Below are 14,892 nucleotides of genomic sequence, written 5' to 3' on the forward strand. Positions count from 1 at the left end.
ACTGGAAAGGCACTATAGGGTTCTAGTTTCCTTTTTCCATTTAAAAGCTTCCTTTGTAAGTTTCTGACAACTTTATTGATGACATCCTCTTGTCTCTCCCAAGGGACCTACTTATATCAGAAAGCTGTATTCCCTGACCAGCAATGTTTCCTTAAAAAAGGTAAAGAAAGAGATCCTTCTGGGCAATGTTTTAATTTACAGTAAAATTAGACAGGAAGCCCACACCTTTTCTAGAAGAGAAACAATCATCAGTGATGGTAAAACAATGCTGCAATTATAGTGGATCGATTATTGCTTCTTTTATGTTTACTTTTGTTATTGACAGGCATATGTTGACCAAACCTGGGCTACTGACCTATCAAGAAAGAACAAATTCATGTGTTAAGGGCAGGGTAAGCTTTCTTGCATCAATTAAAATAATTGGTTTTCCTGAACTGAAGAGTCACTCTATTATATCATCACTACCTGTCATAGGGTAGTCCAGTGGTCGGCAAACTCATTAGTCAACAGAACCAAATATCAACAGTACAACGATTGAAATTTCTTTTGAGAGCCAAATTTTTTAAACTTAAACTATATAGGTAGGTACATTGTTATTGACTTATTTAGGGTACTCCTAAGCTGGCCTTTGCTAAAAACGTCCTTAATCTGATTGAGGTACGTTCGCTGAGGTGGACCCCTTTCAACTCTCCCATCCACACTCATCTTGTATACTTGTTTCATCTATCTCCTTTCATTCATCCTCTCTATATGTCCAAACCATCTCAACATACCTTTCTCAATCCTCAACACTACATCTTCTTTCACTCCACAACGTTCCCTAAAATTAACTTAATAAACTTAACTTAAAGTTTTAAGTCTTAGTTAAACTATAAGTACTTTGAATAAAACTTGATATCATACTTAATAACGATATTATTTATTGATAAAATTAAATTCCTTACAATTCACCTTACAATATCCATAAAATTAAATCATGACAATGACTGACAAACACTAATGTGAACAATGGCCTTGCATCTCCTTGGAAAGTTTGGGTAAGTCAGGTTTGTATGTTGTTTTTAATTTTAGGCACGATTCCAGGTTCTCATCAATAAGACGACTTCTCAATTTACTCTTGATAAGGTTCATGCTTGAAAATGATTGTTCGCATAAATATGTAGACCCAATTAAGGAAAGAACAGCAAACGCTAGTTTTTTTCAGTTGATTATATGAGTCAGGAATACTATTCCAGGTGTTAAAAATCAACATATCTTCCTTCTCCAGGTCTTTCAAAGCAGACCACTTGTGCTGTGAACTAAGTTCATATTTGTTTTTCTCCAATATTTCTATATCAGCACAAAGATGTTCAAATTTCGAGCTCCACAATTATTTGTTTTTTATTTATTATTTTTTATTTTTTTTAATGTTCAATGATCTCTGAACTTTTTATTGGCCTCCTGCCCCTCCCCAAGGGGCACCCCACTTCTGCTGCCTTTAATGCCTTAGAACTTTGGTGTCATTGACCTCAGACACTACTCTGCTGTCCACAATTTTGCGAGTGGTGGTCTTTTGGATTGATTGCATGGAGAGGCTGCTGTCCAGGGCATCACTAAGGCTGAAGTCCTCCCCTTCTTCCAGCAGGCAGTGGTAGGTGGTGATCTCAGACTCCAGCTTGACCTTGATGTTCAGCAGGGTCTCATACTCCTGGGTCTGGTGCTGCCCCTCAGCCTGGGCCTGGGCCAGCTCTGACTCCAGGTGCAGTAGGATCCCGTTGAGCTGCTCCATCTGCATGGCATAGTGTGTCTCCACCTTCTGCAGGCTGTTCTCCAGGCTGGCCCTCAGATTTTTCATGGAGTCCAGGTCGATTTCCAAGGACTGAACCATACATCTCAGCTCTGTGAGTGCTGTCTCAGCATCTCGTACCTCAGCGGACTGCGAGGTGACTACTGTGGTGCTCTCCTCAATTTTTTGGGACCAGTACTTGTCTGGCTCCTCTCTGTTCTTCTGAGCCAGCTCGTCATACTGGGCCCGGATGTCTGCCATGATCTTGCTGAGGTCCTGAGATTTGGGGGCATCCACCTCCACAGTCAACCCAGAGTTGGCAATCTGGTTTTGTAGACCATTTACTTCCTCCTCGTGGTTCTTCTTCATGAAGATCAGCTGCTCCTTGAGAGCCTCAATCTCTGTCTCCAGCTGCAGCCGAGTGATATTGGTGTCATCAATGACCTTTTGGAGTGCATGGCTAGCTCTGTCTCATAGTTGACTCTGAAGTCATCAGCAGCAAGACAGGCATTGTCAATCTGTAGAACGATGCGGGCATTGTCCACAGAAGTTGCAAAGATCTGAGCCCTCAGGTCCTCAATGGTCTTGAAATAATGCCCCCCAGTCTCTGACCTAGGGTCCCTTCTTCTCCAGGTGTTCCTGGATTTTGATCTCCAGTCTCCGATTATCAGCCTCCAGGCTTCTCACCCTCTCCAGGTAGGAGGCCAGGCAGTCATTCAGGCATTGCATCGTCTCCTTCTTGCTCTGGATACCCCCTATCCCCGCCAGACCCCCGGACATCCCCGCAGCCAGGCCCCTGGGTCCCCAGCCACTCTACACACTGGTGGAGTGGGACACGGAGATCTGGGAGCCTGAGCCCCCTGCACCTGCATAGACACTGGCCACACTGCTGGTTGGCTGGACCCAGTAGCTGGGCACTTGCATGGAGCCCAGGGTCCGATAGTTTGAGGAGAAGCTGGAGCGGGTGCTGAAGCTCATGTTGTCCAGGGAGAAAGGTGAGAAGCCAAGAGTCACGTTCAAGCAGCAGTCATATCTTTGTTTTTTAAATCCAGCAATTGCATTTCAAAGTTGCCAATGTCAATATTAAAGGGAGAAAAATTTAATTCTGTTACAGTAGCATTAAGAGGTTTTTTAACAAGGCTAACTGTTTTGCTGTTTGCTAATCGTTTTGCTGTTTCTGAATTCCTGAAAGTGTTGAGAAAAGCTTCCCTCATATTTAAAAGTGTTATTTTGAAATAGCAAATGTCAATATCAGAATTATTTTCTTGGCGATGTTTCAACAGGCTTGGAAAGTGAATCAAAGTTTCTCTTTCAAAATCTTGAGCAAAAAGAGATAATTTGTTTTTGAATGAAATAACTTCTTCTAACATCGAAAAAATTGTGTTTCCTTTCCCCTGTAGTTTACAATTAAGCTGATTTAGATGAGATGTAATGTCTACCATGAAATAAAATTTTTGGATCCACTGATCGTTCATTAGTTCTGGATAGTGAACACCCTTCTCAAGGAGAAATGCTTTAGTTTCTGTTAATAAGGAAGTGAAATGTTTCAAAACGTTTCCTCTTGATAACCAACGTACCTTGTTATGCAGCAGAAGATCTGCATACTCACTCTCCATTTCAACTAAAAATTCTTTAAATTGGCGATGATTAAGAGCTTTAGCTATAATGGAGTTGATAATTTTAATCACCAATTCCATAACTTTGCAAATTTCTTCTGGAAATGTCTGCGCACAAAGCGCTTCTTGATGAATGATGCAATGGTAAGTATCTCATGATTAATTTTTTCTTTCAAAATAGCAACAAACCCGTTTCTTACGCCAATCATACTTTTCGCCCCGTCTGTTGAAATTGAGACAATTTTATCGAGTGGAATATGATGTTTTTCAATGCACTCAATTACAGCATTTGCTATATCCTCTCCATGTGTTTGACCTTTGAGTGGCAATAATCCTAAAAGTTCTTCTTTAGGACCTGTAGATGAAATAAATCGTACAAAAAGTGAAGCGTGCGCTGTATCATTTATGTCACAAGACTCGTCAACTGCTATTGATAAAGCTGAAACCAATTTAAGATCTTCGACTTGCTGGTTGGTTATATTTGAACACATTTTGACTGTTCTATCTTTCACTGTTTTAGCAGACAATGGTAACTCTTTAATTTTTTTTAGAATATCTGCTTTGTTCTTAAAATCCTGAAATAGCTCTTTGCATGCATTTATAAAACAACTTTTTATGTATTCACCGTCTGTATATGGTTTTCCTCTCTTAGCAATCTCTTGACTAACCACAAAAGTTGCAATATTAACATTGTTGGAAGATTGCATCCAGTAATTAAATACAGAACTTGATTTTTCTTGACTATTCTGAAGTTCCTCAACTGCTTTCTTCCTTGCATCACCGACAGGATATTTAGTACTAAATGACACGTGTTTAGTTGTAAAGTGTCTCTCCAAATTTGATTTCTTGTTATGCGCCAATTTTTCCTAACAAATAAGACAGGTCGGAAAGCCATTTAAGTTTTGAATAAACGCGAAAGTCTCGGTCCATTCAACTTTAAATTCACAGTTTTTGTCTTCCGTTTTTCTTTGCTTCTTCTTTGTAGCCATGTCAAACAGGGCACCTAAAAAAAGTTTCATTTTATAATAATAAAGCCACCAACACAAAATAATTACAATTCTTAAATTGATGACAAAAATACCTGTAGGATTTGTAGCTGGTTGGAAAAATACAGGTAACTTTATGCTTCGAGTAGGTACTTTTGTCACCCGCGCACGATTTGTGGATGTGACTAGCACTAACCACTGCACAATGAGACTGCTGACTGATTGGCTCACTCAACTCATGCATGAATCGCGTGTGCCTCCCCTGCGCTGGGTATCCTGCGGCCTGCTTGCGCTGCGTCTCCCATCGCCCGACCAACCAACACCCCCACTTCTTCTAACGCCACTTCGTCAAAATAGACTCGCCCAGGCTGAAAACCGACTTCTGCGCATGGGCCACAAAGTTTCAATTGCACTGTACGTGCGTGCCTGCACGTGGTATTTTGTGGAAGAGCCACACTCAAGGGGCCAAAGAGCCGCATGTGGCTCGCAAGCCGCGGTTTGCCGACCACTGGGGTAGTCTTTTAAAAGTATGCCAATGGCTCACCTGGCTCGTGTGGCTCAGTATTTGAGCTTCAACCTATGAACCAAAAGGTCATAGTTCAATTTCCAGTCAGGGCACATGCCAAGGTTGCAGGCTCGATCCCCAGCCGGGTGCCTGCAGGAGGCAGCTGATAGATGATTCTCTCTCATCATTGATGCTTCTATCTCTCCCTCTCTCAAATCAATAAAAATATATTTTTAAAAAGCATGCAAATTACTTTTTCACTTAACATTTTATCTTTCCTTGAAAGCAAAATGTCTATATTAATTGGAAAAATATTTATTATTAACTTTACAATAAAACAAATTTATGGAGTTTGTGAACAGTTGCTACCCAAGTGTAGTAATACAAGATGGTAGAGTATGATAATTTTTCTTCCACTTGCATTCAAAACAATGTGAAAGACCTTTATTTTTTATTTAACTATATTTTATTGATTTCAGACAGGAAAGGAGAGGGAGAGAGATATTGAAACATCAATGATGAGAAAGAATCATTGATCTGCTGCCTCCTTCACGTCTCACACTGGGGATCGAGCCCACAACCAGATCAAGAATTGAACCTGACCAGGAATTGAACTGTCACCTCCTGGCTCATAGGTTGATGCTCAACCACTGAGTTGCACCAGCTGGACTTGAAAGATCTTTAAATTTCCCATTTCTGTAGTGCTCTACTAAAGCGGTCTGCAATTCAGAGAGCAGGAGGGGTCAGGTGAAGGAGTTTGGCCAGGAGACTGTGATTTTTGGTCTGAACTGTGCTGTTATGTACCTGTGACATTAGATAAATCATAGCTTTAGGGTAAAACAAAATATTTTTTAAAATGAAAGGTGTAAATATAAAGTCTTACTTCCTTGAGGAGATCTTGCTAAAAGACAAAGAAGGATCCAAGAAAGTTAGTCTTCAGAGAAGCTGAAGTAGTGCCTGGTTAAGATAAAATGCATAAATTTTGGGGTAATCAAAATAATAAAGTATAGAGAGTATAATTAAACATAGAAAAATCTGGAAAGAAGTAGCTAACAAGTGAATAACAGAATAACAGAATAGAAATATGGCAACTGAAGATATTTGAGGAAGCAACCAAGAGATAGGGCTCCAGTCACAAACTAAAAAGGAGTATTATTACTAGTAGTGAAATAGGTTCTGAGTATGTTTTAGAAAGGTTATTTGTGGAAGTGTGACAATTTCTGTGAGGTTGGCATATACTTAGTAAACATGTTGGTTTTCAAAAGAAATTATATTGTTTCCCAGCAATAAAACTTAAAAAAATCATATATATTAGGCAAGTATCAGAAATACCAAGCAGCCCCTACTCATACTTGATGATACCCTAGACAGTGGAAGGGTAAAGATGTCATAATTATTCCTGTAGAACCTTTTTCTTATTGTGATCAAAGCACACATCAACCAGAAAGTTCTGAACCTTTTTCAGGTTTGGGCTAGCTAAGGACAGGGTGGGGAGTATTAAGACAGGACTTAAAATGTGTACAATGTGAGTGCAGCACAGTGAATTACTAACAGTACTGATTCAGTGCTGAGTGAGATATTGTAGATGAGTGGTTGGCAAACTGCGGCTCGCGAGCCACATGCGGCTCGCGAGCAACATGCGTCTCGCGAGCCACATGCAGCTCGCGAGCCGCGGTTTGCTGCTCTGTTGACTAATGAGTTTGCCGACCACTGGTAGACCAACGGCAATGTAAATTCTAAGGAAAGATAATTGGGGGGGGGGTGACACCTGGGAAAGACTTCATATAGTAGCTCTTGAAAGATTGCTCAAATTGAAGGTCAGGAAGGAGAAATGGAGAGCACATGCTAGATGTACTAAGGTACAGAAGTAGGAATTAGCATGGTATCTGTGGATAGGTAGAAAGACCCCAACCTTTTGAGCTGCTAAGACTCTGGGTTGGAGGTAAGGCTGAACTGGGTGGCTGAGGCATATCATGGGGCCTTCTACCATTAAAATGAGGTTCAAATATTAAACACTTCAACTAATTTAATTTCACTTGGTATGTGAAATTGATGATGACTCAAAGCAAAACCACAGCATTGTTTTCAAGTTTAATACCCATCTGAAAAGGGTAAAAAATATATATATATATATCACATAAGAACCACTAAAACTTAGTTTATCTTGTCACTTACATTTATAGTGTAAAATATATTATTGCTTCCTGGGAGAACAGGCAGCTTGACCCCAAGAAGCAGATCTAATAGATGAGATAGATGTTTCTACCCTGCAATGGTTCTCTTCCCCACCCCCCCACCCCCCAGCTCTGTAAGATACAATAAGATGTTTCTACCCTGCAATGGTTCTCTTCCCCACCCCCCACCTCCAAGCTCTGTAAGATACAATAAGAAAGTCTGTCTTTTTCTCTTGAACTAGTCTTTTAGTTAAACCAAAGAATCACACACTCTGGGTTGACAGAACCCGCCCTGTGGACACCCGGGAATACCTCCCAGCTTTCCGGGTTCACCAGCCCTATCTCTTGGCCCCGCCCATGGCTAGTCAGGGCCAGAGAAACAGTCCCTGGCTGCCCTGGACCTGGGAACCCGAAGTTGAGTCCTCAAGGACCCGCCCTTCCCACAGTCCACCCACTTCTGAGGTCTCCGCCCCTTCTGTCAGCCCAGCTTCCCGACTCTCCGCCCAGGAGCCCGAGGAGGAGGACCAGGGACTAGCCGCCACTGACGATGCCACACTCCTCCGCGTCATCAGTTAGGCTGCTGGCGGCCGCCTTGGTGGCGGAGGCTTGGGCAGCCTTATGGCAGTTGCTGAAGTATAGATCCATGGCTTGCCATCAGCCTCCAGTAGGCCGGGGGCTGTGCAGCAAGCCGTAGTCTTTTCACCTTTTCACACACATCTTTACCATTCTAGGCCTTGTTCAAGTTTGAGACACCAAGACGGTGGTCGCCACAGAAACGCGTCATTTAGGCCGCGCCCCTCATGCTGCGTGCCAAGCGCGCCCCTCTGACGTCGTCGATCTGCGTCTACCCAACGGGTATCCCACCTCTAGGGAGGGGAGAGTGAGAGGAACTATCCACGAAGCCTGAACATTCAGCGCGTGCGCAGTACCCAAGCTCCAAGATTTAAGTACTTCGGAGTTAGAAAAGTGGTCTAAAGGGCCTGGTGTCAGAGGGCCACAGCTGAGAGTCCATTTCTTTCTGAAACTGACATACCTTATTTAAACTAAACAAGAATGTATCAAGCTTTGCTAATGGTATCTAGCTGTAATTCTAATTCTTCCTGGCTCCTAAGGAGCTATGATTCTGTTCATCACATGTTCACGAGTAATTGTGGTAGTTTGTACAAGGGCCAGAAAACTGGCTTTCCACAACTTCCCCCTTTGTAGACACTGTGACCCTACCCTCCCCATACCATCCTCCAGGTCCCACATAGGACACATTGTTTTTTCCAGGGCTCAATACTTTTCTTCCCATGGCTTGCTCTGTTTTGTCTCGAACTCTTCATCTGTCTACCTTCCTCTCCCTACCTTTCTCTTTCTTTGATTCCTTTCTTTCTATCTTCACATTAGATTAGCCAACATTTATTGAATGCTTGCTCTATGGCAGACACTGGGTGTGAGGGTACAACAATGAGTAAAAAACAGTCTGTGCTGCCTAGGCGGTCACTAGACTGTAAATACATTAAGTGCTGGGACAGCACCTGAAATTTGTGTTAGGGATAGAAATGGAACATTGGGGATTAGCTATGGATTTTAAGAAAGATTAACTATGCTCTGTTAACTGTGATTGTTTTGTTTTGATTAAAGAAAGCACATTCTAACCTGGTTCAGAGTTAGTTGTTCGTGGGACCTGGGAGCTCACCTGGAAATGCAGCACATCCTCATCTTGGAGCTGCCTATTATGAAAAGATTAACAACCTTATTGTGGAAATTGGAGGCCCCAGCCCCTTTGCAAACCCTCGGCCCTTTGCAAACCTCCAGCTTGCATTGCCTATAATCTGTAACCATTATACCCTTTTTAGTCTGCATCCCCATTCATATTCCTTTTGCTTACTTCCCCATATAATCTTTATCCTTCTAACCCATGTAAGCAGCTGGTTTATGAGGGGGGGGAGGTGTGCAGAGCAGACTTTTGTAGATGACCTGCTGCTCTCCCATGCTGCCAGCATTATTCGAATAAACCAATATACCGTATTTTTTTCTGTGTATAAGATGTTATTTTTTTTCTAAAATCGTTAGACTGAAAATCGAGGGGCGTCTTATACAGGGAAGTCAGCAGAGGAGGGAGTAGCTGTCCATACCTTGTCAAATAGGCTTCCTCCAATCATGAACGTTATTGTTACTGATGTCAGCTGATGCCGTAATTGAAGGTGGAGGTGGAGAGTATGCAGATGCAACAGGGACTGGAGAGTTCTGAGCCCATAAAGATGTCAAAAAATAAAAAGATAAATACCAGTAAGCAATTGTCTTACTCTGCAAAATTCAAACTGAATGTAATCAGCTATGCAAAAGAGCATGGAAATAGAGCTGCAGAAAGACAATTTGGACCTCCTCCCACTGAGTGTATGATCATACAGTGGAGAAAACAGGAAGAACAACTCCTTACAATGCCAAAAAAGAAGAAGGCCTTAAGAGGAAAACGAGCAAAATGAGCAAACTTGGAGCAGAGGCTTAAGACTTGGATTATGGAGCAGCACCAGAGTGGCTTATGTATGTTAACAAAGCTTATTCAATGTCAGGCAAGAACGTTTGCAAGCGAAATGAACATTGTGATTTTACAGGAGAAGCAAAATGGTGCTTCAATTTCATGAGGAGAGAAGGGTTGGCTATGAGAACACGAACAAAGTTAGCTCAGAAAATGCCACCAGTTTATGAGGATGATCTCACATATATGGACAGTGACTCAGAAGACAGCAGTGATACAATAGAAATTGAAAAAATTGATATGTCTGGAACTATTAGTGATAAAGAAGAGAGCAGTGATGCAACAGAGGCTGAATAAAGTGATATGCTGCATAATATCATAGTACTGGTATGTAAACATTACCTGCGGTAATTACTAAATAAAAATGTGTTCTATTTTATGTTTAAAATATTGATTTCTTAATTTTGGGTTGGAAAAGTGGAGGGGTGTCTTATACACGAAAAAATACGGTATGTGATACAACCCTGTCTCTTCCCATGTCTTAACTGGCTCAAGTAGGGACAAGCAGCTGGGACCCATTGGTTGTTTGATTTCATTTGTACCTTGTCTCCATGTTTTTAATGCATCTATTTTATTGTGCTAAAAACTACAGAACATAAAATTTACTGTCTTAACCACTTTTAAGTGTACAGTTCAGTAGTGTTAATTATATTCACATTGTTGTGCAACAGATTTCCAGAACTTTTTCATCCTGAAAATATTAAACTCTATACCCATAAAACAACTCTCCTTTTCTCCCTTTCCTTCAGCCCCTGGTAACCACCATTCTACTTTCTGTTTCTGTGAACTTTAGCACTTTACATATCTTATATAAGTTGTATAGTACTTGTCTTATTGTGATTGGCTTATTGCATTTAGCATAATGTCCTCAAGGTTCATACATGTAACATGTGTTAAGATTTCTTCCCTTTATAAGGTTCTGAATAATATGTATATACCACATTCTCTTTACCCATTCAACCATCATAGACATTTAATCTGCTTCTACCTCTTTGCTATTATGAATAGTGCTGCTATGAACATGGATGTGCAAATATCCCTTCAAGATTCTACTTCATTTTTTTAAAATATATACCCAGAAGTGTGCTTGCTAGATCATATGGTAATTTTATTTTAAACTTTTTGAGGAATCTCTATACTGTTTTCCATAGTGGTTGCAACATCCACATCCCCGCCAACACTTATTTTATGTTGTTTTTGTTTATTGATTTTTTTGGATAGTAGTTCTCCTCATGGGTGTGAGGTGATATCTCCTTGTGGTTTTGATTTCTATTTATCTGATGATTAGGGATGTTAAGTATCTTTTCATACATTTGTTGGCTATTTGTTGTCTCCAAGTTTTTGGCTCACATCTTTGTTATCTTTTAGCCATTTAGTAACAATACCTACCATTTATGGAGAACTTAATTTCAGATGCTATGCTAACCACCTCATTTAATCCCCAGAGCATCCCTGGATTTACTTTATCTCTCTAGATAAAGAATTTACTCACAATGGCAATGGCTAATATGTTAATCAATACCCTGTACTCTTACATGTGTTGTTGTTTTGATTCAGTATGTATGATTATGGCTCCTGTATTTAATACTGTAGCCTGGTGATATACTCTACTGCTAGCCAAACAACTGTAAATGGTTGTCTGGCAAGCAACTGAAATCAACATACTCAAAACTCAACTGAACTTCCCCGCACTGAAAGAGAACAAAACAGCAGCCTCATTATTTTTCTTGTATTTCTTCTCAGTGACAGGTACCACTTCTACCCAAGCCAGAAACCAGAGAATGCTCCTAGATGCCTCTTTTCCCTGCAAGCTTGACATTCAGTCATTCCCTAAATCCTACTCTTTTGACCTTTTAAGTATTTCCCATGTCTCTGTCTTCCTTATAATTTATTCTACCACTGTTCTGATAAGCCATTCATCAATTCTTGTCCACAGCAATATTACAGCTTCCTAATATCTCCCTTCCAATTTTCTCCTCTCCAATCCACCTTTCATATTGCCACCAAAGTGATCTTTTTAAACTGCAAACTTGTCATGTCACTTCCCTGCTTAAAACCTCCAATGACCCCCAGGAAGAGTGAAAACAAAGCAAAAAATGTCTTTGTGACTTGGTTCCTGTCTATATCTCCAAGACACTATTGCTATACCACCTCAAAAACTTGACCCTACAGTAATATAGAACTGCTTTTAATATATATATATATATATATATATATATATATATATATATATATATACACACACATATATACACACACACACACACACACTGAGTGGCCAGATTATTATGCGCTCAGAGATATAATAATCTGGCTACTCAGTGTATATTCTCTTATTGATTTCAGAGAGGGGAGTGGGAGAGAGAGGTAGAAACATCAATGATGAGAGAGAATAATCATTGATGGCTGCCTCCTGCACCCCACCCACTGGGGATTGAACCCTCAACCCGGGCATGTGCCTTGACTTGGAATTGAATTGTGCAACCTCGGGGTTCATAGGTCCATGCTCAACCACTGAGCACACTGGCTGGGCAATATAGAACTGCTTTTACTTGGTCCTCTGAACACAGCCTGCTGTTCATGGCTCTGTTCATTGCTTATGCTGTCCCCTCTGCCTTGCATGACTGACCCTTTTTTGCTTGGCTAATTCTGGGGCCTCACCTGGAATGGCTGGGATATTTGGACTCTCCATGAGATTTGCATTTTCTATGAGTTAAAACCATGCTTTTTCACACAGTGATCTTAGGGCAAGAAAGGGCAAGCCCCAAAGTGGAAGTACATTCAAGATTTTGTTTGCATCACATTGGTCAAATAGTCACATGGTCAAACCCAGAGTCAATATTGGGGATAATTAACCAAGGGCATGGATACAGAGAGGTGTTGTTCACTGGAGGTGAGTAATATAACAATATAGCACAGTCTACACTCTGTTCCCTATGATTTATATTTCTTCTATATGCAAAATATACTTACCTTTTTAACACCCCAAATGTTTTATCCAGATACAGAATCAGCTCAAAGTCCAAGATTTTGTCATCCAAAATCATATCCATAGGTAGCTTCTTGTTATTTCAGAAAACTATGAACTCTAAAATATTTTGCATTAGTTATCTATTGTAACAAGTTACCCCATACTTAGTGGCTTAAAACAACACAAAATTGTTTTGAGCCACTAAGTTAACCTGGACTCCTCACAACATAGTATCTGCAGTCCAAGGACAAGGGGAGAAAGGGAGGGAGGGAGGGAGGAAGAGGGAGAGAGAGAGGGAGAGAGAGAGAGAGAGAGAGAGAGAGAGAGAGAGAGAGAGAGAGGGAGAGAGAGAGAGAGAAGCTATGTTGTTATTTATGACATAGCTTCACAAATCACGCAGCATCATCCCTCCCCCATTTTATTGGTTGAGGCAGTTACAAAAGTCCACCCAGGTTCAAAGGGGAAGGATCATAGATGCCATCTTCCTGATGGAGGGCTATTAATGTCACATTGAACAGCATGTGGGATGCTCTATATATTGGTGTGGCCATCTTTGAAAAAATACAATTTGCCATACAAGTTATCTGCACCACTCTGCAATATTCAGTATAATGGTGATACAGGCACAGGATAACTGTAATAAACACTTTCATTTGAAAATGGAGGTACAAAAGAGTAATTGGCCCATAACAATTTTGGAATCCACCTGGAAATAGGATTTCTCCCTATTATTGCAGCAGAGAAATTATTGATTAGATCCTGATTCTTCTCCCTGAGAGTAGTTTCCTTGTCCCTTGTTATCCATAGGTCTTATTTCCATCCTCTGGATTCTTGAGTTGGCCCTATAGGCCATACTTTTCTGTAAGAAATGGCCTGTGTTTGCAGCTGAGTGGTTTTCTCAGCCTGCTCCCTGCCTACAGAAAGCTGGGGGCCCAGGGAAAATTTGCAAATTGAGCAATCTCAGTTCTTCTTAGGTCAATTTTAAGGTGTTTTGCTAGTTCATCTCTCAAAAACTTTGTGGGTTTTATATGAATCTTACTTGAGTCCACTACATTGGACTAAAGTTATACCCATAACTCTTGTTGATATGGGCTTCTCTACTTTGGGTAGCATACAAAGGGTTGTGGGACAATGTCTTTTGTCTATCTAAAAGGGCCTATTCAACACTAAGTGATATCTTTCTGGTGTTTTCACAAATGATCTTAGTACAGTTACACTCTTAATTTTTGCTGGCTTGGAAAACTAGAGATGTGAAACAGTTTTATTATCTGATCTAGAAAATTCTGGCTCCTCTATATTTCCTCTCAAATTCTGCTTGCATATTCTGCTGAGTAGCTCTCTCTTCTGTACATTATGAAGTGCAGCTAAAAGTCAAATGGCACTATCAACATTCTGCATGACTGGACATTCTTCTTTGCCACATACATAAGTTCATTAGGTACATTATTTTCTATATTCCAAGTTATTGCATGTGACAGTTTTGTGAGTCACGACATGGAATGCCAATTTTCCAGTCTTCTATTGCAGTTTCCTCATCACTTTTTACAGATTCTACTACAGTTTATTCAACCATTTTCCAGTCTTCACTAATAGTTTTCTTGCCACTTTTCTAGTCTCCAACCATCACTCAGTCCCAAAGTTAGTGCACCTGCTTTAGTTTTTCTGTTTTTCTGTTTTGTTGTTGTTTTTACAATAGCACCTTACTTCTAAATACTAATTTCTACTACTGGAAAGATAGAATAGATATACTTTTCCCTATTCCTCCTACTAAGTATAGCTAAAAACTTTGAATATCTTATATAATAAAAGGCTAATAGGCAAATCAACTGAACAGCAGAATGACTGGTTGCTATGACACGCACTGACCACCAGGGGGTAGACGCTCAACACAGGAGCTTCCCCCTGGTGGTCAGTGCACTTCCACAGGGAGAGCGTCACTCAGCCAGAAGCCCTGAGCCAGGCTCATGGATGGCGAGCGCAGCGGCAGTGGCAGGAGCCTCTCCCACCTCCACGGCAGCACTAAGGATGTCTGACTGCTGGCTTAGGCCCGCTCCCCATGAAGAGAGGTCCTAAGCTGTCAGTCAGACATCCCATGAAGGTTCCCAGACTGTGAGAGGGTGCAGGCTGGGCTGAGGGACCTCCCCGAGTGCACGAATTTTGTGCACTGGGCCTCTAGTTATATATAAAACAAACACAGGAAGATACTAAAAGATCTCTGAAAGGGACTTCAAACCTTCAGGTGAGTTCACTGGGTTTTCCTTTTTTCAACTCTACAGGAAAAGTTGAAATTACTCAAGTTAGTGTATTAGATTTAAGGTACCTGTTCATTTGTAACTTGTTGCTATAGTCAC

The 14,892-nt window shown here is 40.9% G+C and overlaps 1 pseudogene across 1 annotated transcript; it reads right to left on the minus strand.

Moving 5' to 3' along the window:
• Positions 1-1,477: 1,477 nt before the first annotated feature.
• LOC308239911 (keratin, type I cytoskeletal 18-like) lies at positions 1,478-2,743 on the minus strand (annotated as a pseudogene). Its single transcript has one exon. The product of its transcript is annotated as a keratin, type I cytoskeletal 18-like (transcript).
• Positions 2,744-14,892: the final 12,149 nt, after the last annotated feature.

Source organism: Plecotus auritus, assembly GCF_963455305.1.
Source record: "Plecotus auritus genome assembly, chromosome: X".
In the NCBI taxonomy this organism is placed as follows: domain Eukaryota; kingdom Metazoa; phylum Chordata; class Mammalia; order Chiroptera; family Vespertilionidae; genus Plecotus; species Plecotus auritus.